Genomic DNA, 24,260 nt, shown 5'->3' on the forward strand with positions numbered 1-24,260 from the left:
AGTCGAAATAATTTCTCTCATTAGATTAATTACACAATAACATGTAAATATACCTTCCTTTAAAGAAATTAGACCACTATAAGAACGCTAAATTCCCTCGACACCCACTTTCAATCCACTCTTGTCACTCACCGTCTCCCTAGAGGGAATCACTCTCGATTTGCTGTTTTTTCTTCCCAAGTGTTTTTCTAGACCCAGTGCTTAGAGCAGTACCCAGCATAGAGTGGGCATTACATAGTATAGTAATAATTCTTAGGGTGTGTGCTTTACATCAGTGCTATGAATCCACAGATCTTAAACATTCAGCTGCATCTCCCTCCTTTGATACAGTATTTCATTTTATGAAAATGCCAGTGTATTTGATGACCCCTTTACTGCTGATCATCCTGTTGGTTTCAACTTTCACAGTTACAAACAAGGCTGCAATGAAAAGCCTAGTAGAGGTTTTCCTGGGGCTTCAGGCTGAGCGCATGCTGAGAAATGGAATTGCTTGGACCCAGGGTATTAGCATTTTTTTGTTTTAATAAGCACAGCAAATGAACATTAGCTTCCAAAGTGATTGCACCAAAACAGACTCTTCTGGCAAAAGTGTCCATTTGCCCAAATTCTCACCAACACTTGATAATGATGGTTCACACTTACAAAGCACTTAGCAACATGCCAGTTGTGTCCTAAATCATATATGTGTATGTATTCATTTAATCCCCACAAAGATCCAATGAAGCTGTTCTATTAGTCTTTCCATCTGATAGATGAGGAAACTGAGCACGAAGTGTTTGAATAACTTGATACCATCAAACCTTTAATTTGTGCTAAATGACATCTGAAGCGGCCTTTCCCGCACATTTCAGGAGAGTTGTCTCAGGGAGGAAGGGTTACCCCAAGTCACACAGTCCATAGGTAGCCCAGCCAGGTTTGGGGGTAGCCTGGGCAACTCACAGTTGTAGAGTGCAGGTGAGCTGGGAAACTGAAAGCAGAGTGGCCCTGGTAGACACTCCCAAAGTCACCCAAGAGGTGACTACTTAGGGGATGCTGGGGGAGGGGCGCCGCCGCACTTGCACCACGAGGGGACCTTTCCTTCTGGTCTGCGGTGGGTTGGTATCAACGCCCGGCATACTTAGCCAGCTCCCTGCGGGCAGGGGAGGGAGCCGCAGACCGCGCCCTCTCGCACAGCGCCCCCTGGCGGCCCGTCGCGAGCGCGCAGCTCGGCGCCCCAGGAGAGTAACGGGCCGCGGGGAGGGCGCCCGCGAGGGCAGGGAGCCGGCGCGGGGCCGCCCCGGCGCGCGGAGATAAAAGCGGGCTGGCGGCGCGGCCGGCGCGATCTGCGCGTTCTCCTATTGATTAGCAGGGTCTGCCCGGAGGCCGGGATGCCCGAGGCGCGGGACCCGGACGGAGAGTGAGGGGAAGGGACCGGCCGGGCCGGTGGCCACGCGCGCAGCCCCGCACGCAACCCCGCGCCGGGCTGGGCACTGCCCGGAGGCCAGACCTTGGCCGCGCCGCTCCGGGGGCACGGGCAGCAGGCGGTGTGTCAGGCATTGGAGGCGAGCGGCGGGCGCGGGCCGCTGCCATGGGGCTGTGCTGCTGCAAAGACTGGAGGGGACACCTGCGAGCGCCCAAAGGTAACTCTCGGGCGCGCACGTGCGCCGCAGGCTCGGGACCTCTGCGCTCCTGCGCGGCGCGCGTCCCGCCGGCTCTCTCCAGCCGCCACTGGGGGCTGCCAGCCCCGCATCGGGGACTGGTCCGCCGGTTCCCCTGGGCCACACGACACCTGCCCCGCCTTGGAAAGGGCTCAGGTGTGGCTGCAACTCCCCTAGAGTTTCCGAACTTTGCAGCGCGCGCGTCCAGGGGCTCCTCTTGTTCCGCGGAGCCCGGATGGGGGTTAGGGTCCGGCTCCGGGGTGGGAGGGGAGCCGAACGGAGGGGAGCGCCCGCCCTCCGGGGCCCGGAGCGGACGGGGAGTGCTGGCCGCGGGTCCACCAAGTCCAAGGTTGGGGTGGCGGAGACCCCGGCGCCCGGCCCCGCCCGCAGGTCCTCTGCAGGGGGAGCCTGGCCTGCGTCCGGCGCCGCCTCTGAGGCTTAACTGCCTCGGAGCGGGGCCATTCATTCTCTTCGCCTGCCTCTGTCACTAATTTGGACCCAGGGGCCCCAACTCACAGTTTTCCAGAAGTCGTGGCGGAACCTCAAGGGGAGCTGCTTGCGGAATGCGGCGGGCTTGGAGAGGGCTCCGAGCCGAGAAACGCGCTGAAGCCTTTGGCGGCAGCCTGAGGTCCGGCCTCCTTTGGGCCGTGGCCCTTCCAGTTTAACCCTGACTGCCTGAAACGATCCCTGTTGATTGTCAGAAACATAGTGATATAACCCTTTACTGCAGCGCTCCCCAAACTCGTCGGAACCTAAAACCCACATGCCCCGCACCCACTTCTTGTTAAACATGCAGATTCCCGGGCCCCACCCTGACTTTTCTGGACAGGCTCTGGGGAAGAGCCTGTGAGGTTGTGTGTTTAAGGACTTCCCTAAGGGACTGTTATGACAACGTGCGTCTGGGAAGCCTTGCCTGTAAACCGAATGGTCAGCCAGGCTTTCCCAGGATGGGCGCCAGGCTCCGGTTCCTTGAAAAGTATATCCTGGAAAGGTCTGATAAAGGTGTAAATGTGTCAAACAGCTTGAAGGATTCTTGTCCAGGTGATGTTAAGGATGTCACAAATACAAAGGTTTGTTTCGCAAAGAGTTTGAGGTAGCTTATAACATGTAATAAATGTAACAACTAAATTAGATCCTACATTTAAACAGGTCGTATAGAGCAAAGAGAGAGAACCGAGTTAGTCTGACCGTAAGACAGTATTTCTGGTTAAGTCTTTTGCAGCTAAAACCAAATATGAACAGTTACATGGTTTTCATTATTCCAGAGCAACAGTTTTCCTAGCTTTGATTTAAAAAAAGAATTTTGCATGTGGGGCTTCATGTTTGGAGGGAGGAGACCGAGGGCCAGCATGTCTTGGCTGTTGCGGTGGCCAGGGCAGCAGTAGGATTCAGAGGGTACGGTCCAGCTGCTGGGGGCAGCCCAGAGCCCAGAGCAGAGCAGGAAGGATTTCACTGGGGAGCTGGCTGCAGCTTTACTCTTTCCTGACCATTTCTCAGTAAACCCTGTAGGGAGTTGGAACCAGAGTCTCAGACGTAAGGATGGATTTGCAAGGCCTTGATTAGGGAGGACTCAATCAGCAGGCCTGGAAGGGAGGCGGGGGCATCTCCTGCCAGGGTTGTCTTCTGGGGCTGGGGGCCCCAGGCTATACCCATCCAGGTAATGAACAGGCCTGGTGTAGGAATGTTTCCCAGTTTGCCCCCATCCTTCCACGCATCCCAAGGCACAGCTGGCCACAGCAGCCCGTGAACAGGGACCCAGTCTGAGGGGCCCACAAATTCCCAAAGCCCATGTAGATTAGCAGAGCTGGCCAAGCCTGGAGCAAGCGGGGCTGGGGAGCATTGTGGTGTCAGAGTGAGCCTGCCCTGTCCAGAGCGGGCAGCCAGTCACTGGCAGGCAGGAAGGATGATCTGCAGTTCAAGGAAGGCAGACACTTAGTTTTTAATGTCAAATCTTCAAATGTTTGAATGTCGTCACCTCATTTAACACATTTGAAGCCATGTGGCCAGTCTGGCTAGGCAGGAGACAGTTTGGACCATTGTTCCAAATCGGTACTGCTGCAAACAGGGGGCAAGTTTCCTTTGCTCATAACCTTAGAAATGGTGAGTTATCGAAGTTTGGATGGTTTTTCACTGCTAGACTTCTCAGAGCTTCCAACACATTGGTGCACTTGTGCAACTCCAGATCAGGTGGATGGTAGATACAGTCGCCAAACGTTGGCCCCGGCAACTCGCCTTTTATAGAGCATCTTCCAGCAAGTACATCTTTGAACACACTTTGAGAAATGCTGCTTTGGACTGTGACTCAGTTGTCATAGCAGTGACGCAGCACGCCTGTTTGGGGTGTGTGGTATGTGTTTAGCTGTTGCAAGGTACCTGTGAAGAAGCTTTCTGACTTTCCAGTTTAGAAAAATGCAGGTTTTTTTTTTAAATTTAAGATCAAAACAGAGTCCATTAGTCATTGGTATAACTTTTCCCAAGACAACAGCTGTTGTTCTTGACTTCATTCTTGAATATTTCTGAATCAAAATTTTTACAACAGGGTAGTTTACCATGTCATCCCTGGGTAAAAGTGTACTTGATAAAGCAGGCAAACTCAAACAATAAACCCCATGAAGAAAGCAGCAAAACTACAGCATGTGCTGGAGTCACCATAGTGGATCTAATCAACATGTCTTTAAAATCTGAAGCCTGGCTCTCCTGCTAGTGGTGGAGCTGCAGGCGGGCAGCCTGGACCTGGGGAGGGATTGCTCCAGGTGCGTTTTGGGGCTTGATATGTTGTGATATTAATCCCATTTACTGTTACATGTGAGACATTGTTACAAATGGAGCCATCCTGGGTCCCCGGGGCTTCTGCAGAAGTCAAAAGTTCAGCGAGGGGTCTCTGATGTGCAGAGAAGGATTACACCCTCACGGACTTGCTCTGTACTCTGAGGACACTGATTTCATTGTTTCTGGGAGATGTTTCCAGGTGCTTCTGCTATGTTGAGCTCTGTGGTGGGTCTGTTCAGTGGCAGATTTCATTTGCTTCAACTTTGCATCGTGGCCCAAGGCTGAGACTTGGAGGAAGAAGTTGTACAGGAGGGCAGCACCAAGGCAGCTTTTGTTCTAGGCCAGGGAGGGGGCAAGGGCAGATTGCAGGTCCCTGAGACCTCTGAGGTGCACTGGACCCCTGCTGCCACTCTTTGCCCCTCACGCTTCCGGTTGATCTCAGCACTGGGAGCCTTCCTGTCTTCTGGGATCTTGTCCCCTGTCATGTCCTGACTGGCCCCAGCACCCTCACCCTCCCTTCCACTGGCTCCTTCTCTCAGCCCACAAACTTGCCTCAGTCATTCATCAGAACATTTTTTTTAAACCCATCTCTTACCCTTGTACATGCCACAGCCTAGCCCACGTCTCCTTCCTTCCATCATCAGCCCCCAGGAGCAGTCTGCTGGTCCCTGCATCCCCCTTCTGCTCCTCCTACCCTTGTCCCTGACACCCGTGCCGGTGCTGGACCTGGTGAACCATCCTGGTGCTCTGAGCACCTGAGAGCCGCCCACACCCCTCCTCCCGGACAGCCCCTTCCCAGCCCTTCCTGCCTCCCTTGGCATTATTGTGATCACCTCTAAGGAAACAGCCCCCAAATCCTCTGCCCTCCCCCTGCAGTGCCCCCCTCCAGCCTGCAAATCCAGAATGCCAGCTGGAGTCCTGCTCTCCCTCCTGTCTCTTCTCCCAGCTTCCTGGCTCTCAGCTCTGTCCCCTGCTTCATTCCCCATGGCCAAAGGCTGACAGCTCCTGAGATCCTGCCCAGGGCAGTGTCCCCATCCCTGCCTCCAAGGCCACTGCAATCCCCAGGGAGACCCTCATCCTCTTGACCGCGCTGGCTTTCCTGACCAGTCATCCCAAGTTCGTCCCTGCCGCTTCTAGCCCACAGCCCAAGCCAGCATCCCATGCATGGCTCCTGTCACCCTGTATCCCTCCTCAAACCCCATCTCAGCCCCACAGGGCCTGCAGATGAAAGCCCAGTTTTTTTTTTTTTTTGGTTTAACAGTTAATTTCTTTTTTTTAAATTTTATTTTATTGAGTTATAGTCAGTTTACAATGTTGTGTCAATTTCCAGTGTGGAACACAATTTTTCAGTTATACATTAACATACATATATTCATTATCGCATTCTTTTTCACCGTGAGCTACCACAAGATCTTGTATACATTTCCTCGTGCTATACAGTATAATCTTGTTTATCTAGTCTATATATACCTGTCAGTATCTACAAATTTTGAACTCCCCATCTGTCCCTTCCCACCCCCCACCCCCCTGGCAACCACAAGTTTGTATTCTATGTCTATGAGTCTGTTTCTGTTTTGTATTTATGTTCATCTTTTTTTTTTTAGATTCCACACATGTGTGATCTCATATGGTATTTTTCTTTCTTTCTGGCTTACTTCACTTAGAATGACATTATCCAGGGACATCCATGTTGCTGCAAATGGCATTATGTTGTCATTTTTAATGGTGAATAGTATTCCATTATATAAATATACTACATCTTCTTTATCCAGTCATCTGTTGATGGACATTTAGGCTGTTTCCATGTCTTGGCTATTGTAAATAATGCTGCTATGAATATTGGGGTGCAGGTGTCTTTGTGAAGTAGGGTTCCTTCTGGATATATGCCCAGGAGTGGGATTCCTGGGTCATATGGTAAGTCTATTCCTAGTCTTTTGAGGAATCTCCATACTGTTTTCCACAGTGGCTGCACCAAACTGCATTCCCACCAGCAGTGAAGGAGGGTTCCCTTTTCTCCACACCCTCTCCAGCACTTGGCATTTGTGGACTTTTGAATGACGGCCATTCTGACTGGTGTGAGGTGATACCTCATTGTAGTTTTGATTTGCAGTTCTCTGATAGTTAGTGATATTGAGCATTTTTTATGTGCCTATTGAACATTCGTAAGTCTTCCTTGGAGAATTGCTTATTTAGGTTTTCTGCCCATTTTTGGATTGGGTTGTTTGTTTTTTTCTTATTAAGTCATATGAGCTGCTTATATATTCTGGAGATCAAGACTTTGTTGGTTTCATCTTTAGCAAAAATTTCCTCCCATTCCATAGGTTATTGTTTTGTTTTGCTTATGGTTTCCTTTGTTGTGCAGAAGCTTGTAAGTTTCATTAGGTCCCATTTGTTTATTCTTGCTTTTATTTCTATTACTTGGGTAATGGCCCTAGGAGAACATTTTTGAGATGTATGTGAGATCATGTTTTGCCTATGTTTTCCTCTAGGAGGTTTATTGTATCTTGTCTTATGTTTAAGTCTTTAATCCATTTTGAGTTGATTTTTGTATATGGTGTAAGGGTGTGTTCTAGCTTCATTGTTTTACATGCTGCTGTCCAGTTTTCCCAACACCATTTGCTGAAGAGACTGTCTTTATTCCATTGTATGTTCTTGCCTCCTTTGTTGAAGATTAGTTGACCAAAAGTTTGTGGGTTCATTTCTGGGCTCTCTATTCTGTTCCATTGGTCCATATGTCTGTTTTTGTACCAATACCATGCTGTTTTGATTACTGTAGCTCTATAGTATTGTCTGAAGTCTCAGAGGGTTATTCCTCCAGCCTCTTTCTTTGTCTTTAGTAATGGAAAGCCCAGCTTCTTAACCTTGAGAGTGTTACCTGACACCCTTCTCCAGCACCCCCTCCTGACCTCCTTCCACCACCACACCTGGGCCTCTCTAGCCCCTGCACACACCACACCCTCTCATGGTGCCTTCAACTGGGCCTGAGAGGGGCCAGTTGAAGGGTGCGTCTCTTAGTGGACACTGCTGGGTTTTTAATGTAAGCCATTCCTATTTGGAGGTTAGTGCTGTATAAATAAACCAATCAGTAAAGCACATAACGCATGCTCCCTGAGGACTGTTTGAAGGGTCCACAGGCCGGGCTACTGCCAGCTGTGTGCTCCAGCCCCATCCCAGCCGCCTGGTGCATCTTCTCCCTCTTTCTCATTTGCTCCCTCGGGAGGGAGTTGCCCTTGGCCCTGGCAGCGTCCCTTGCCGTCCGTTGTCCCCGGTGCCCTTCCCCATCGCTGGGCCGGAGAACTGAGGGTGTGACCAGGGATCTCTGTGCCCAGGGATCTTTGGGCAGTGCCTGGAGGACACCGTCCACCACGAGTGCAAGTATGGCCCAAGCCTGGTGCCCCTGCTGGTGGAGCAGTGCGTGGACTTCATCCGGGAGCGCGGGCTCACCGAGGAGGGCCTCTTCCGCATGCCTGGCCAGGCCAACCTGTTGAGGGACCTGCAGGATTCCTTTGATTGTGGGGAGAAGCCCCTGTTCGACAGGTGAGCTCCTGGGATGGGGGTACAGATGGGGCCACTTGCCCGTTCCCCCTGCAGGGCCACCTCTCAGGACACCGGCTCCCTTGAGCAGAGATGGGGAACGGGTGGTAGGTGGGATGGTGCCTCACGTGTGCCCAGCCAGCACCCCCGACGGGCAAAGCACAGGGCACAGAATCACTGCAGCAGCCCTGGGTCTCCCTCGGGGATGGATCCTGCCCCAGCCGGGGCCGGCTCATGTTTGCCCCTAGACTCTCACCTCCATTCAGGCTGTACCCACTGCGCATGCCTGGAAGCCCACCTCAGCAGGAGAAGGGAAGGGCCCCTACAGGCATCGCCTGGGACTCCAGGCCTCCTGCACGGTCTGTCTTTTGGCTGTGCTTTCTCAGGAGGACCTACCCCCCAGGCTCCTTTGGTGCCAACTTGGAGCTGCAGCAGTTCCAGCCCCACATCCTTGCAGGTTTTGGGTGGGGCTGGGGGAGCAAGTTTCCTCCACCAGTCTTGGGCCAGTGCCCATCCCAGTCCATTACTGGGGCTTATCTGGTCCTGGGCTTGACCCTGGGATACAGCCAGAGTCACTTAGAGCCCGGGAATAAGAACGGTGGGGAAGAGGTGGCTGTTTGGGGGCCTCGTCTCTCTGACAGGACCCCCATTGTGGGGCAGTTATTCATAGAAAGTTCTTTCTGCATCAGGTGAACCCCAGTCCCCATGGGGCTTCTGCCCATTCTTCTCAGATCTGCCCTCTCAGACAAGGGCCCCCTCTGTCCCGGGACAGGCCCACAGGTTTCTGCTGGCCTTTTCAGGTCCCCTCTTGGGACAGAACACCCCCAGCCCTTCCAGATTCTGCCCAGATGTGTCACCACAGCCAGGAGAATCTGTCAATTTCTTTTTAGATGTGGAGTCTGTGACTGGCCACCATTTCCCAGAGGAGATCTGCTCAAGGAGGGTGCAAGGGTTCCTTCACCTGGAGCCCCGTGAATCTCCATCTGACACTCTGAGCATGTGGTCCAGTATTTACAGTCTCAGTGAGCTTGTGGTCCACTCTGAACCCCGTCTAGTCAGGCCTCGTCTATCCTGTGCAGTCAGATGTTGGGACTGGAGATAGCTTCAAATAATGCCCCTTCTGTGGTTCCTGGAAACTTGCTCTTCACTTTGGGGCTTTTCAGAGAAGGGACCACAGCCCAGGTTGCCCCTGACCCCACACCCTAGGCTCTCCTCTGGCTGTGGATGACCACAGCCTCTCCTTTCTCTGCCTCCCCTCAGCAGGAAGGTGCTGAGGAGCTGGGTGTGGTGCGCCAGTGGGAAATCTAAGGGAGGTGATGTGGTCAGTAGCCAGAGGAACCCTGGGATCCAGAACCAAGGGAGAGGGTCTGGGGGCAGATGTGGGGCATCATCTGTTTAAACAGGGCAACAACAGGGTGTGGGAGTGAATGGGCACACCTGGGAGGGGATGAAGGAGAAGAGAGGAAGGGGTACAACCTGAGAAGCTCTGCTGTGGAGGATGGGCTGGAATTCATCCTAGGAATAGGAGTAGAAGTGGCAGAGGGAGACTGAAGCCCAGGAAAGGCCCGCCCCACTCTGCTGAGAGGTCAGGAGTCAGGACGGCACGGTGGGGGAGTCTGAGGGGCTCTGCCTCTCCAGGGGGTATACAGCTGGTGGGCCAGGAGGGGAGAGGACCCAGCCTGAGGCTTTCAGGAGCTTCAGCTTGGCACAGAGCATGTGCGCAGTGCAGGCAAAGCAGAGGGAGGCACTCCAGGGAGCTGGGTTTTATCCTGAGTCCTGGGAGCCCTGGCAGAGTTGGAGGAGGCGGCAACCAGATCTGGTTTGTATTTGTAGAAATCCCCTGGGTTGGCATCAGACGTCGGACAGTATGTCTGGATCCCTGGGAGCTTCTGAAAGCCCAGATTCCAGGCCCTGCCCTCTCCGCTCCTGTGGAATCAGACTCGGGGTGGGGGAGCGGCAGGGGGAGTGGGAATTTGCATGTTTAAAAGCCCCCAGTGATTCTGCTTAGCAACCAGATTTAGGGGTCAGTGGTCAATGGGGAGCCCCTCACCGGAGCTGGGGTGAGTGGGATGAGAGGGGGCAAGGCAGGCCCCTCTCTGCCCCCCTAAGCCTCAGCCTCTCTTCAGCCTCTCTTTCCCCCTGCCCTCTGCTGGTGCCCTGACCCCCTGCTCCCATCTGGAGCACCCCACAGTAGGCCCTGCCCTCAGTGTGCTTACAGACTTCTCTTAAATGGTCATGTGTCCGTTTTGTGGGTTAGGACCCGAGGCTGAACCCATGGAACTTGCCCCAGATGCCCAGATGTGGCCTCTGCCCAGCCAGATTCTGGCCTCTTTCCCAGAGCCCCTTGCCCTCCACTTACATCCCCCCTCCAAAAAAGTCCCTCTCTCTGAGTCCCTGCTCACCCTTCCAGAACCATCCTGTTACTCCCTCCTGTTAGGTGGGGCCTCTTCTCCGTCATCCACCCTTGCCTGCCCTCCGCCCCCTGAATGTCTGGGCTCCTCCACCTGCCCTTTCAGGGCCCATCTCAGTGTTCCCTGCACTGCCACGGCTGCCCTGGCCTCTCTGGGTGCCTCTCCCTTCTGGAAACTTCTCCCTGGGGTATGCGACACCGTTCTCTCCCACTTCCTGGCATCTCCTCGGCAGCTCCTCGGCCCTGCACTTGTGCCCACCCCCTACACAGAGGTCCCAAGGCTCGTCTTCCTCGCTCCCTGACAGAAGGGTCCCGGGGCCCACACTCTGGCAGAGGTAGTCCAGGCTCACTCCCTGGGTGTAGACCACACTCGGCACCAGGATGAACTCTGGCCTCCGGTCCTGGCCCGCTTTCCCTAAAGAGCCCCACTGGGCTTGGAAGCTGCAGCCACACCTGTCCCTGCCTGGTCCCTGGTCCACAGCAGCTCTCGCAGCCCTGACCACGTTGTTGCTGAGCGCGGAGGAGGGTCTCCCCTGTGCCCAGCCCTGGTGGCCCCAGTGACTCTCACACCCGCCTTATGACACTCAGCATCCATCCGTTGAGAGCATGGGAGGCTGCCGTGAACGAGACAGACAGTAGACGAGGTCCCGCCCTCATGTGGCTGGGACAGATGACAAGTCATGCACAGGGAACCAGCCTGCGCTCCCATCACCCAGCCGGGGGCCCCCCTCCGCCTGGTCCACAGCACAGAGCAGGGCACGCTCCTGGCTCCCAGAGCAGACGGGAGCAGCAGGCAGCCTGGCCCCCAGGGAGGTAATGGTTGGTGCCTGGAGGCCAGCAGAGGGGCTGGGGTGAGAAATAGGGGCCGGGCCGCCACGTGGAGAGTGGATCGTAGGGGAGTGAGGTGTACAGGGGACAGGCAGGAGACCGTGGCTGTGTTCTGGATGCACTGGGTGCAGAATCGGGACGGGTGACAGCACCTGCCCTGGAAGGGCTCCCAGGCTGGTGTGCGCCTGTGGTGCTGTGGGCTGTGGAACATTCTCCTTGAGTGCTGGGGGTGAGGGCTGGATTCAGGAACGGAGGGTTGGAGGGGAGTTTAAGAAAAAAGTACCAAGAAATAGCGTTGCGCCAACTGTGGGGAGGGCGGAGAGGAAGTGCATTTCTAGGGATGGAGGAAGGAAGGTGAGGCCATCAGGGCAGGGAGGGGCTCCCTGGCCTGGGGTGGGGCAGGGCGCCCTGAGCTGGGGCTGCCCCACTGGCTGGGCCGGGCCTCCCGGGCCCAGGAGCGCTGTGACCCACCAGCAGCCAGGAGGAGCCGGGAAGGGGCTATGGGCATGGATGCCGCCAGCGAGGTCTGTAGAGTGGAGGCCACTCTGCGTCTACTTGGCCCAGATCAGAAATGCGTCCCCTTCCTATGCCCCGGGGGAGGTAGGATGGCTGGCCCTTGTCCAAAGGCAAGACCGCTGATCCTCCTTGCCTCCTGTCCTTACCTCCTGGGCTCCGGCTTACAGAGTGGCTGGCAGTGAACTCGTGAACGCCCCAGGTCAGGGAAGGGACACTGGGCTTAAGGCTGGGCACCCACTGGGGCCATAAGCACCCAGGAGGTGAAGGTGTCGGTAGAAGAGGAGTCTGGGAGAAGGCAGTGGCGGGGGTGGGCATCAGGCCAGTGGAAGGGGGCCCTTCACTCCCACCGGTTCCCTAGCCAGCTGTCACAGTGCACATGCGTGTGTGCTCACACACGTGCTTACACGGACGTGCTAGCAGAGGTTGCCCCTGAGGCGAGTGGTGCGAGGTGCTGGTCACTCCTGCAGTTCCCTGGTGCCCCGGCCTCACACATGGCCCCCTGCCTGCAGCACCACAGAGGTGCACACGGTGGCCTCCCTGCTGAAGCTCTGCCTGCGGGAGCTCCCTGAGCCCATGGTCCCCTTCGCCAGGTACGAGGACTTCCTCAGCTGCACCCAGCTGCTCACCAAGGACAAGGGGGAGGTTAGTGTCTCATGGGGACCCATCTTGTGGGGAGCTGAGGGGGGCCTGCTAGTTAGTGGGGGAGAATGTGGAGTCAGGACTTTTCATGACTTCCTGGCACAGATCCTGGCCTGCAACCTGCTCTGTGTGTGTCTAAGGTTCATGGTGCAGCCCTGGAGTGGCTTGCTCTGGTTGGGGGACAGGCCTGGATCCTCACAAGCCTGGCCTGACTGCTTCTCGAAGGGAGACGGGAGTGGTGACATCTCCTGGTCAACTGGGGTGGAGAATGGATGGAGGTCTGGACTCTGATTCCCAACTCCCCCTCACCAACCCCTCCCTCCAGTAAGAGAAGAGCTGGGGCCACACTGCTGGTCTTTGAAATACTCTTTTTCTCAAGGGGACTCTGGAATTGGCTAAACAAGTGAGCAGCCTTCCCCTGGTCAACTACAACCTGCTCAGATACATCTGCAAGTAAGTGACCGGGGTGGGGACTCCCGTCCGCCGTGCTCCGGCTCCGTGCCCTCCATGGGGGTTGGGGGGCCTGGCTCTGCTCTCACCCGAACTTCTCCCTGAGTGTCAAGCCAACAGGAAATATAAAAGGACACACCCCACACTCCTGAGGCTCACAGGCCCCTTGGGAGCAGGATAGCCTGTTCCTTCTGCCTCCTCTGAGTCTGCCTCCTGACCACAACCTGGGCTCAGGTGCTGGGAGAGGACCTCCAGGGTGGTCTCCCGCCAGCCCCGTGTCTCGGGGAGGGGGTTGGATCTTCCTAGGCATCTGTCCCCACTGCAGTGGGAGAGTTGTGTCCCTCCATGCCAACGACGGGCCCTTGTCCCAGTGGCCTTTGCTTCTGATGGCCCGCTCAGACCCCAGGGGAAGCTCTGGGCCTTCCAAGCCTGGCAGGGGCAGCTGGCTGTGCCCGGCAGCCATGAAAACATGTGGGTGCAGCTGAGCGTGGGGGCCCGGCAGCTTTCAGGAGATCTGGCATCAGGACTTGCTTCTCTGCCAGCTGTCTCTTCCTAACTTTGAAGGTTTCTGGATGTTCAGTCCCACTCAAGATGTCAACAAGATGAGTGTCCAGAACCTGGCAACCATTTTTGGACCTAATATACTTCGGCCACAGATAGAAGACCCAGTGACCATCATGGAAGGTAATGGTTGGGGTGGGCGTGGTGGTGCTCGGTGCTCTGGGCTCACCTTGGTCCTGGGCAGGTCCTCAGAACCCTCATGCCAGGTCAGCGGGACAGGTGGCTCCATCCCTGGGGACTTGTATGATTGTGTGGGGGATTGTGTGTGTGTTATGACTGTGGGGGGGATTGTGTGTGTGTGTGTGTGTGTGTTTTGTGTATGTAGGGTTGTGTGTGTGTGCCCACATGCACCTGTAGGACATCTCTATTCCCTGTTTCAGTGCCCTGTGCCCCCCAGAGTATGGACAGTCAAGCACAGCCATTGTGGGCAGCCCAGGGCGGTGACATGGGGCAGCCAGGAGGTCTCTGCTGTCCAGGTCCTGGTTTCCAGCCCCAGCCTGCACTGGCTCACCCCACAGCCCTCACGGGCATCATGCCTCTCCTCCCCCCACCAGCTGGTTGGGGTGGGCGCGAAGTGCCTCTCTGTGCTCCTGGTCGGAGGAAGGGGATCTTGGGCATGGTCCTTCTGTCCATGCCTGGACTTGGTGGGTGTGGTGTCTGTCTTTTCTTTCAGGCTGGCAGATGGCAAGCTCTCGTTGAGTCCTCACTTAAAGGGCAGCCTGGTCTGGGGCTACAAGCAGGGCCGGGCACCCTGGGTCCGAGCTGCAGCTTCCCCTGACCCCTGGGAGAGGTTCTGGAGAGCATGGGCTGGAGGCCCTCACATTCACAGCCAGGCCTCTCTCGCTGCTGCTTCCTGGCAGGCACTTCCCTGGTCCAGCACCTGATGACCGTCCTGATCCGCAAACACAGCCAGCTCTTCACCTTGAGGACCACAGAAGGGCCAGCCTCCCCACACAGGGGCCCCCCGTGCACCGTGGGATGGGGCTCAGAGGAGGTCACCAGGGACAGCCAGCCAGAGCCCGGCAGCCCCGGCGCCCCCGGCCTGCCCTCGCACAGGACCTCTTCTCTGGACGGGGCGGCCGTGGCGGCGCTCTCCAGAACCTCTCCTACTGGCCTGGGGAGCCGACGCGGCCCCGCTGCCACCAGCCCTGGGAAGAAGGTGCAGACTCTGCCCAACTGGAGGTCCTCCTTCCGGCAGTTGGGGTCCTGGTCCGGGAGCCCGAAGGTGGGCAGCGCATCCCTGAAGGTACCCATCATCTCCTCCGGAGGGAACTGGCTCATGAACGGCTGTCCTCCCTCCGCGGCCACTGCCGGGCCTCCTCGGGAGACTGGCTCAAGGACTCAGGCTCCGAGCAGAGACTCTCTACCTACGACAACGTGCCCCCAGCCAGCCTCTTCCCCAGCACGTCCAGCGGGGCCAGCACGCCGTGGTCTGGGGCCTCCTCCTGCGAGGCCTCGGCCAGGGGCTCGGTCAGCAGCTGCACGGCCTGCCGGGCCAGCGACTCCTCCGCCTGCAGCTCCCTGAACGCCGAGGGGGCCCTGGAGCCCTCCCCCGCCCCCAGCAGCAGTGAGGAGTGCAGACCCCTGGGCCCGGAGCGCGGCCTGGATGGGGTGGGCACCTGCATCAGCAGCAGCGAGCCCAGTGAGCCGGGCAGCCCAGCCCGGGAGCACGCCCGCCGCTCCGAGGCTCTCCAGGGCCTGGTCGCAGAGCTCAGGGCACAGCTGTGCCGGCAGAGGACTGAGTATGAGGCGAGTGTGCAAAGGTAAAGGGCCGCGGCTGCAGGGCGGTGCGAGGCCGGCCCTCCTTGGCTGGGCAGAGCCCTCGCAGCCAGCCGCTCACTGGGCAGCGTCCCTGGGCAGTCAGCCTCTGGAGCAGGGCTCAGAGCCGCCAGCTGCCCTTCTGGGAGAATGCCCCCAGGACAGGGCTGGGAGGGGTGTGGGGGTCCTATCCTGGGGAAGCTTGGGAGCTGGGGGCCCTGGCATGCAGTCAGAACGCCTCAGGGCCTGCTGAACCACTGAGTGAGTTAGAATCAGCCTGAGCTGCTCAGAGTGACTCGGAGTGGGGGTCCCAACATGGCCCTCAGGTAGGGAGGAGGCCAGCCCTCAAGGTGTGTTGCAGCCCCGGTGCTGTGTGTGGGGCAGGGCCCGCGTGCAGTGCAGGCCCCGGACCGGCCTGGCTGGCCGACCGTGCTTGGGTCTAATGTGGAGTGAAGACTCCTAGATCGGAATCCAGTTTCCTCTGAGGAGGGAGCTGGCCGTGCTGAGCCCAGCCCTCACACCTTGGTCACAGAGGGCACCTCGTGCCACCCTCGAAGGCTTGCTCACTGATGGGCCCTGGTTCCATCCTCCCAGCCTCCCTCTGAGGAGGGTATCTTCCAGCTCTGAGAGGCTGAGTTCCCCGGTGAACGTCACCAGCAGAGCCCGCACTGGACAGTGCTCCCATCAGATCTCAGACCCCTTAGCTCCGCTTGCCCCAGGCCTGGCGTCAGCCTGGCCTATGAACCTACGTCCCAAGCACTAGCAGAGGGCTTCAGCAGGTTCTGGGGGCTGCCTTTTCCCATCAGACCGTGGAGGTGGAAGGGATTCTAATTCTGAGGCTGGGATTTCCACAGGGAGCTGGAAAGGCAGCACTTGGCCCTCCTGTTCTGCTGTAGCCGTCTCCTGGGTACCTGGGGTGTGTCAGGCATGTGCAGGTGCTGTGTCCATGGCGGGAAGATGGCAGGAAAGGGCAGTGGCCCCTGCCCTGGGGGAGGTTGGGGGTGGGAGTCACAGCAGGTGGTGTCTGAGCCAGGACTTGAAGGACCAATAGGACTGAGTTGAGGGAGAAGGAGAAAGGACACGGTAGGAGAAAAACCCTGGGGTTTAAAATTGTGGAGAAAACCCACACTGTCAGCACTGGGTTGGAGCTGACCAGGCAGAGGTAGCGGTGGAAGCTCCCCGCAGGCTCGCTGGGAGGTGATGACTGCTGAAGGTGAGCTCAGACTAAACTGCGGAAAGCCTGGAGGTGCCCTGGGCGGAGGCTGGCTGAGGACGGCCTCAGAGTGGGGTGAGGACCACCTTCTCGCTCCCTCGGCCGTTTGTGGGGCTGGCTTGAGCCTCTAGGCCTTTCACCGTCTCAGAGGCTGGGGTTCTCAAGGGGAAATGCAGTGTTGTCGCCTGGTGGGCTCTGGATTCGAGTCCCTGCCCTTTGTGTATTGGCTGAGTGTCTGGGCAGGCCCTCTGGGCACAAGTGACCTCATTGGTTTGTCGTGAGGAGGAAGTGACGTGGTAGGTGGGGGTGCCTGGCACAGAGCCCGGCACGTCCAGCACGCTCGTGTGACCTCTTGCTTGGTGGGTTGGAGGTCAGGCAAGGCTCTCAGAGACAAAGGGAGAGCAGCGGCAGCCCTCGGGGGCCTCTCGCTGGCAGAGTGGCCTGGCTGTCATCCTGACTGGAGGAGTGGTCTAGAGTGACACAGGTAGGACTGGGGCCCCCTCCAGTGGGTCTTTGGGGAGTATGTCTGCCCAGTTGGAGTCTGGTCTGGGAGGGGCGGGGAGACCAGCTTTCTGCCCTGCCTCCTGGGGCTCAGAGCCCCTCCCCTGCTCCCTGCCCCCTGCATTCCCCAGACACCTGACTGTGTTGCTTGTCTGCAGTGCTGGGGACATGGCTGTGACCCAGAATGATCAAAATCTTGCTCCTATTTGGTGAGAGTGGGAGGGGGACAGAGAGACCATAAACAGGATAGATTTTTAAAAAAATATATGTTAGAAGATTAGATAGAGGAGGCAGACAAAGGGGAGCATGGGGGAGAGGGTGGGGAGGCACGGCTGGGAGGGGGCATCAGTGCTGTGGGCAGAAGGCCAGGTGCAGAAGCCGGCAGCTGAGGGGGGCTGGGGCTGTGTGGGCAGGTGGAGGGAAGAGTTGAGGCACGGGGGGCTGAGAGGCCTTTTGGCATGAGTGATGCCCTGATTTTATTCCCAGTGAGATGCGAAGCTGCTGCAGGGCCGTGAGGACTTTGATCACTTTGATGAGTTACCCTGGCTGCTGGGCTCAGGAGCGCCTGATGGGGGGGCTCAAGGGCAGACAAAGTCCAGTTAGGAGGCCCCGGCCACCCAGGCCAGACCTGCGGGTGGTGTGGACCTAAGGGGCAGCAGTTGAGGTGGGAGAAGCAGCCAGATTCTGAACATGTTCGGAAGAGTTTTTCCAGTTTTGATTGGATGTGGGGAGGGGGAGGAAGGACTGACTTGAGGGACGTTTTTGTTTTGGCTGCGCAACTGGAGCAAGGTGGTCACTGGGCGGGGAGCCTGGGGCAGTGGGAGGGTGACTTGGGGAGGGAGGGTCAGGAGCTCGGCGGTGGGCCTGTTAGGTTGGAGATGCTTATTAAGTTTCTGAGTGGAACCGAGGGAGATAAAGATCGAGAGCTATCGGCACAGAGCTGGTGCTTCTGAGTCTGGAGGCTGGACAAGGTCACCCAAGGAGCGGCGTGGAGGGGAGGCCCAGGCTGTGCCTGAGAGCAACCGGGGTGGGGAGGACCTGGCAAAGGAGGGGCCCGGACTGGAGGAGAAGCAGTGGTGGGGGGGTCTTCTTTCTGACAGCATGCCCAGTGCTCAGATGGGGGTGGGGGTGAAGGGGGGCTCTCTCCCTTCTCCGTGCTTTGTGTTCAGTGGTTGAGGGTGGAGGCCTGGGCCTGGGCCTGGGTGCTGCGGGGAATCGATATTTGCTCCACACACACACCGTGTACCAGGTGGTGCGTGGTGCACACATGGTCTCCTTGGGCCATTGTAGCTACACTGGGGGAAGGTTGTCTCCTGCTTTTTAGGAGAGGGCACCAGGGCTGAGAGCAGTCTGTGTCCACGCACAGTCACATGTCTCAGTCAGCCCGGTTCCCAGGGGCCAGGCGCCGCACGTCCCTCAGGCGTGACAGGAGCACGTCGTCTGGTGGAAAAGATGTGTGCCAACGTCTGCACAGTGCGGTGCCCACCTCCATGGGTGCCTGTGGCAGAGCCCTGTGGTAGCAGGAAGGAGCAGGGATGTGTGTGAGCTGCTGGGGAGGATCAGGAGATGCTCCCCAGGTGGTGCGGCCTCTGGGCCGGGGTGTGGAGGCTGAGTGGAAGTGGAAGACAAAGTGACATCCCGAACAGGGTTTCCTGTGAGTCACCGGAGCTCAAGGGGCCTCGCAGGAGAGCAAACTCGGGGACAGGTTCCTGCTGCCCTCTCAGTTCAGGGCCCAGTCCTGTTCTCTGCCAGCCAGCAGGCCATCCCTCACGAGGACAGCTGGCTGGGCCGGAGGGCAAGTGGTCACCTGTATTTGCGTGCAGAGTCAGGGAGGCCCGGCCTCGAGTGCCAGAAACCGAGCGAGGGTCTCTGGGGGTGAGCCCTCTGCTGGCTCGGGGTGAAGCACAGGGTCTTGTGAGGAGACGTGGTCCGTGCAGCCTCGCCTGGTGCGGGTCTGAGCCCGCACCATCCTCTCCCACGTGCCAGGCTGACCAACCATCCCGCGTCTGCAGACGGTGGAGCCCACCTGGCCAACCCTGTGGGCCCAAGTCTGAAACGTCTTCTCAGTTTTTCTCTTTTTTTGGCATCTACTCATGGTATTTATTTACTTGTCTGTCAAGTTGGCAGAGATTTCTTTAAATTGTAGTACAGTTGATTTACAGTGTTGTTAGTGTCTGGTGTACAGCATAGTGACTCAGTCACACATCAATATTATATATTCTTTCATATTTTTCATTATAGGTTATTTCAGGGAAAGACAAATATCATATATCACTTTCTTCTTGATTTTTAAGACTCAGAGAAGGTAGTGCCGACCTGAGGAAATGAATATCATGGCTAGAAGAAGAGCTGGACCAGGAGAAGAAGAAGTACACGATGCTGGAAATAAAGCTGCGGAACTTGGAGCGGGCGCGGGAGGACGCGGAGAAGAGGAACCAGCTGCTGCAGAAGGAAATGGAGGAGTTTTTTTCAACCCTGGGAAGCCTGACCATTGGGGCCAAAGGTGCCAGAGCCCCAGAGTAAAGGAATGGGGGGAACTCGCTTCGTGCCTCGTGGCGCACCCTCCCGTCGGCAGGGAGGAGGAGCCAGAGCCTCTGCAGCTGGGACCTGGGCCTCTGTGGCGCCCAGAGATGCAGAGCTGGCTGGAGAGGGAAGTCCTGACACACACCACCGCACCCCTGGGATGCTGGGGGGCACTGTCGGGAGCCCGAGCCCCACACGGGTTCTGGATGCAGCTCTGACCATGCAGGCTGGGGCAGGCATCAGAGGGGACAGTCCTGTGGCCACTGAAACAGATGACACCCAGGATCCAAGGAGCCCCCTGGGAACATTTTGCATTTGTTAAATCTGCTCTGAAAGCATGATGCCTTGATGCCTGACTCCTTTTTTACGGTCACGCAAAGTGAGGGTTACCAAGTGACCTCCTCTGTTTCTCACAAGGTTGGGAGTCCTCAGGGTGTCCTGTGCATGTAATGGCAGGGGGTCTTCAGGAGTGGGGTGTGAAGCACCCTAGGGAGCACCCGGCCTTGTCATGGCCACTAAAGCTGGCCGTAGGCACACGTGTGTGTGTGCTCTCAGCTCCACCATCTGTGCTCCAGGCAGGAGGGTTTTCCTCCCTCCCTCTCCCCTCCACCTGCTGACCCAGGGCTCTCTGACCCAGAGTCTCAAGGGGCAACAGTCAAGGGCAAAGACAAGACCTTGACCACGGGGAGCATCCCTGTGCCCTGCTTACCATGGCCCTGGGCGGGCACAGCATCACTGGTGCCTGGCTGCAGCGCTAAACAAAGTAACACAAACGATCCAGTTTTCCCTGAAAGGCAGGTGTGGTTGTGAGGGATCTACAGGCATAGATGCTGCCACTAGAGGGGTCGTGTCCCCTCTGACTTGAGATGGCCCCCAGGGCTCTGTCCCCACCACCCCCCCAAGACAGCACTGTAGCCTCCACCTGGGGCCACCCACCAACATCCAGAATGCTGGCCCCATCCTGAGGGGGAATTCCTTTTGCTAGGAACCCAGGTGGTGATGGGAGCATGAGCCCGCATACATTTTGGCCTTTCTTGGGCCATGAGGGTCAGGAGGCCTTTGGCTTTTCTCTGGTCCCTGTGACTGCAGTCCACGGCCCGTAGCTCATTCCTACTCGGGCCATGCCTTATGGGCCTAGGCCTGTGCACGAAGTGGCTCCCCTCCCCTCCTGCTACCCAGGGCCCTTCTCACCTCCATCTGTTTCATCCGGCCTCCTTGGCACCCACAGGGGACAATCACCGTGGGGCATGTCTGCATGGGACCTGTGTCCTCAGGCTCCTAGGAAGAGAAAACTCTGCTTCCTCGTCTGGCAGCTCCTGGCTGCAGACACATGACATCTGTTGCCCCAGCACCTATCAAGTTCTGGTCACTCACGGAATGTTTGCTGGAGAATCAAGGACAGATGAGCAGCGGCGGGCACAGTAAGACAGTCCTCCGTGTGAGACACATGCTTCTGCTTCACAGAGATGGGCCTTCTACAAAGGCCAGCAAACTCTGTCCTGTCCCCTTGGTGCCTGGAGTTGCCCTTGTTGGAGAAGCTGGGCCTGGGGCTGTGTCACATGATGGAGGCTGTGGGGGGCAGGTCATAAGCAGGGACGGGGGGTACTCACCTGACTCTGACAGATCCAGCATCCCCAGGCCACACTGAAACCAGCGCAGATACCAGCCTGGGCAGTGACCCGGTTCCCACCAGACCTCAGGCCCAGGTCCCCTTTCTTGGGACACCATGCCCCTGCTCCAACTGCCTCTTATGGGCCCTGGTTTGGGCACCCACCCTGGTGAGCCATAGCTGCTCCCCTGTCCCTTGGTCCCTCACCTGAGCTGCACCCCCTTCACAGCTCAATGCCCTCCTCCGTCCCCTCTCCTCAGTGCCATGTCCTTAAAGGTCACCCCCAGCCAAGGCCCTCAAGCTGACAACAGACAGAGATGAAGACCAAGGGAACAGAGCCCAATGGACTCAGAGCCTGGAGAAGGGGGACCAGATCCCTGAAAAGGGGGACCAGATCCCTGAAACCTGAGGGTCCTTTTCCAAAAGCTCACCTGAGTCCTGGGGAAGGACCATCCTACAAACATCCTTTGGGAATTGACAAAAAGCCCATTTATTTCCGGAGGGATCATAGCTGTTCCTGAAACAGGCCACACTGTGTTGCTGATTCAGTGACAAAGGCTCTGAATGAGGCCATGTTGGGAACTTGGGAAGTGTGTTGCCTGGGTGATATCTGTGAGTCCCATGGCATCCCTGGGGTCCCTCTGTGCCTCTCTGTCACCATCCTCCTCCTGCCAGCTCTCCCTGCCCAGGTAGGTGGGAGCTGGAGGGGTGGAGGGGACATATCCCCATCGGTGGCAGGAGGCCTCTCTGTGTGGGTCAGTGTGTGCATCAGGCAGGCTGACAACATCAGGACCAAACACACCACTTACCTTTGCTCTTTCCTGGGTTGGTGGTGGCTCCTTGACGGTATAGAATGGAAGTGATCAAAATTGAAGTGGTCAAAGTCCAGTGCCCATAAAGTTTATCTCCACCGAAGTGACACCTTTGGGGACAGGCCTCTGTGGCATGAACTGGCTCCTTCTCCTCCCACCCCAGCCTGGGGGTCACAGCTCCCTCCATGAGGACTCTTATCACCTCCATCCATCTTTTTCCTGCCTACTTGGTATCAGACAGGGACAATCACTGTGGGGCATGGTGACATAATCATAGGTTGGAAGGGGCCTGTGGGGCTCTGGCTCAGCTTTGCAGACAGGAGGGGACCCTGCTCAGTGGCAGCAGGGGGACAGAACATGGGCTTTGGGGTGTGAGTCTGGGTGTCCCTTGCCTGAGGGTTTGTAACCAACAGGCTTCACCTCCCTGAGCCTCAGGCTCCTCAGTTATCACAGGCGAGACGGCCCCTCCCTACAGGGCCAAGGGGGAGGCAGGCAGACTAAGGCTTCTGGTCCCTGGTAGAGGCCCCCCTGGGAGTCTCACCAGCAGCCCTGATGTCATGTGAAGACAGGAGAGCACCCCCACCCCTTCCTCCTCCCCCCTCCCCTCCCGTCCCCGCAGCCCCGGCCTCCCAGCCCTCAGGGGTGCCAGTCCGCCCCCCTCCCCGGGCCTCTCTCCTCATGTCCCCTCTTTGCAGAAACCCGACCTGCTGCTTCTCTGCTGGTTGGCGTGTCCTTTCTCAGCTCTGCTTTGTCCTCTTCCTCACCCAGCTCTCTGGCCCCCTCCCCGGGCCAGTCTCTGTCCTTGGCTATTGTCCTACTTTATCAGGACACCTGCCACACCTCCTGAAGGGGACATTTACCCTCAGTGCCCCACAGGCTTCCACACCAGACCAGCCACCGGGCCGTGAGCTCCTGTGGGCGGGGGTGGGGCTGCTTCATTTCTGTCCCTCTGGGCCCAGGGCAGAGCCCTGCACATAGTCACGTGACATAGTCATGACTGAGGAAGGAGTGACAGAAGGCAGTAGGGACGTGGAGGGACCATGCTGTTTTCAAAGGCACAGCTGTCCCTGAGGTTAGCATCCACACAGCCAGTGTCAGAGCAGCACTGCTGGGCCACGCAGGCGGGGGTGGGGGTGCAGTGAGCACCAGTCACCTCAGCTGGGCCACCCCAGGGCATAGGTGACAACTGGCATCCTCTCTGGGGCTTGAAAGGTCTGTGTGTGTCCCGGGGACACAAGCAGAGACCTGCAGCTGTCAGGCCGCTGCACGGCTGTCACATGGCACCAGAGAAGCAGGGGAGGACCCTCCTTGTGTGGGGTCTCAGGCCCATGTCCACACCCCACCCTGCAGGTCCCAGGGTCAGAAGACAGGAGGAGTCTGACAGCTGCCAGCAACCGTGGGCTCAGCTGGAGCCCCTTCCCCCTGGATGTTCTTAAACCGCTTCCCCCCAACCTTGGCTGACATGGGGGTGTTGGGGGGGAGCCGTAGTCAGTGATGGAATCTGAGCACCAGCTCCCAGTGGTGAGGGGCCCCGGCTTCTAGATCCTGTGCGGGTCACTGTGGACTCCACAGGACTATGTCTCACTGCACATCTGACAGTGTGTCCTGCTATTTCTACTTCTAGGGGACGGAAGTGGAGCTCACAGACAGTCAGCAATTTGCCCGGGTTCGTGCCCGTGGGCAGCAGAGCTCAGGAACGGACACCGCTCCGTCTGACCCCGGCCTTGTGCACTGCAGCCCTTCAGGTCGGAGCACGGGGCAGGCCCAGCTCCCGGGTCCGTGTCCAGCTGCATCTGGCTGAGTGCTGGTCCCTGTGGAAGCGTGTGCTCGTCCCCCAGCCTCAGCTGCACAAATGCCAGCGATGTGGACACGTGAGCTGGCACACACAGTGCTCACTGCAAAGGGAGCTCCTGTCAGAAAAGTACCTGCATAAGGTACTCACCGCACTGATGCGGGGACCCTCCTGGGGAAGAGAGGGCAGCCTTGTCCAGTTCCAGACCTCAGGGAGAGGCCTTGCCCATCTAGCCGCTGGGTGTAAAGCTGGCTGTGAGTATTTGCGTGATGCCTTTGTCAGGCTGTGTTCCTAGTATGATGCTGGGATCGAACTGAGTCCAATTTTTTTCTTCATCTCTTGAGACAATCATGTTTCCCTTCTCCATTGGCTGATGTGGTAATTTACATTGAGAAATTAAATATTAAATCAGACTCGCATTTCTAGGGTGAACCCTTAATTAGTCTTGATGTATTTTTTTTATATGTTGTTGGATTTCATTTGCTAGTATTTTGTTGAGAGTTTTTTTCTTTTTCCTTTAGTTTTATTTACTTTTAAATTCTAAAGACATTTATGTTCTGTTCTATTGCTTTAACTTCCACATTGTCAATCTCTAAATTACAATAGATTCAATGCTTATGACTAGTCTTTTATCATTATGTCTCAATTTCTGAGTATTCTGATTCACCTCCTTAGTTGGCTAGGTTTCCTTTCTTTTCTTTCTCCCTC

The 24,260-nt window shown here is 57.1% G+C and overlaps 1 pseudogene; it reads left to right on the forward strand.

The window, feature by feature from the left end:
- The first annotated feature begins 1,567 nt into the window (after positions 1-1,567).
- Positions 1,568-19,449, forward strand: LOC102539715 (rho GTPase-activating protein 22-like; annotated as a pseudogene).
- Positions 19,450-24,260: the final 4,811 nt, after the last annotated feature.

Source organism: Vicugna pacos, chromosome 11 (assembly GCF_048564905.1).
Source record: "Vicugna pacos chromosome 11, VicPac4, whole genome shotgun sequence".
Taxonomy (NCBI): domain Eukaryota; kingdom Metazoa; phylum Chordata; class Mammalia; order Artiodactyla; family Camelidae; genus Vicugna; species Vicugna pacos.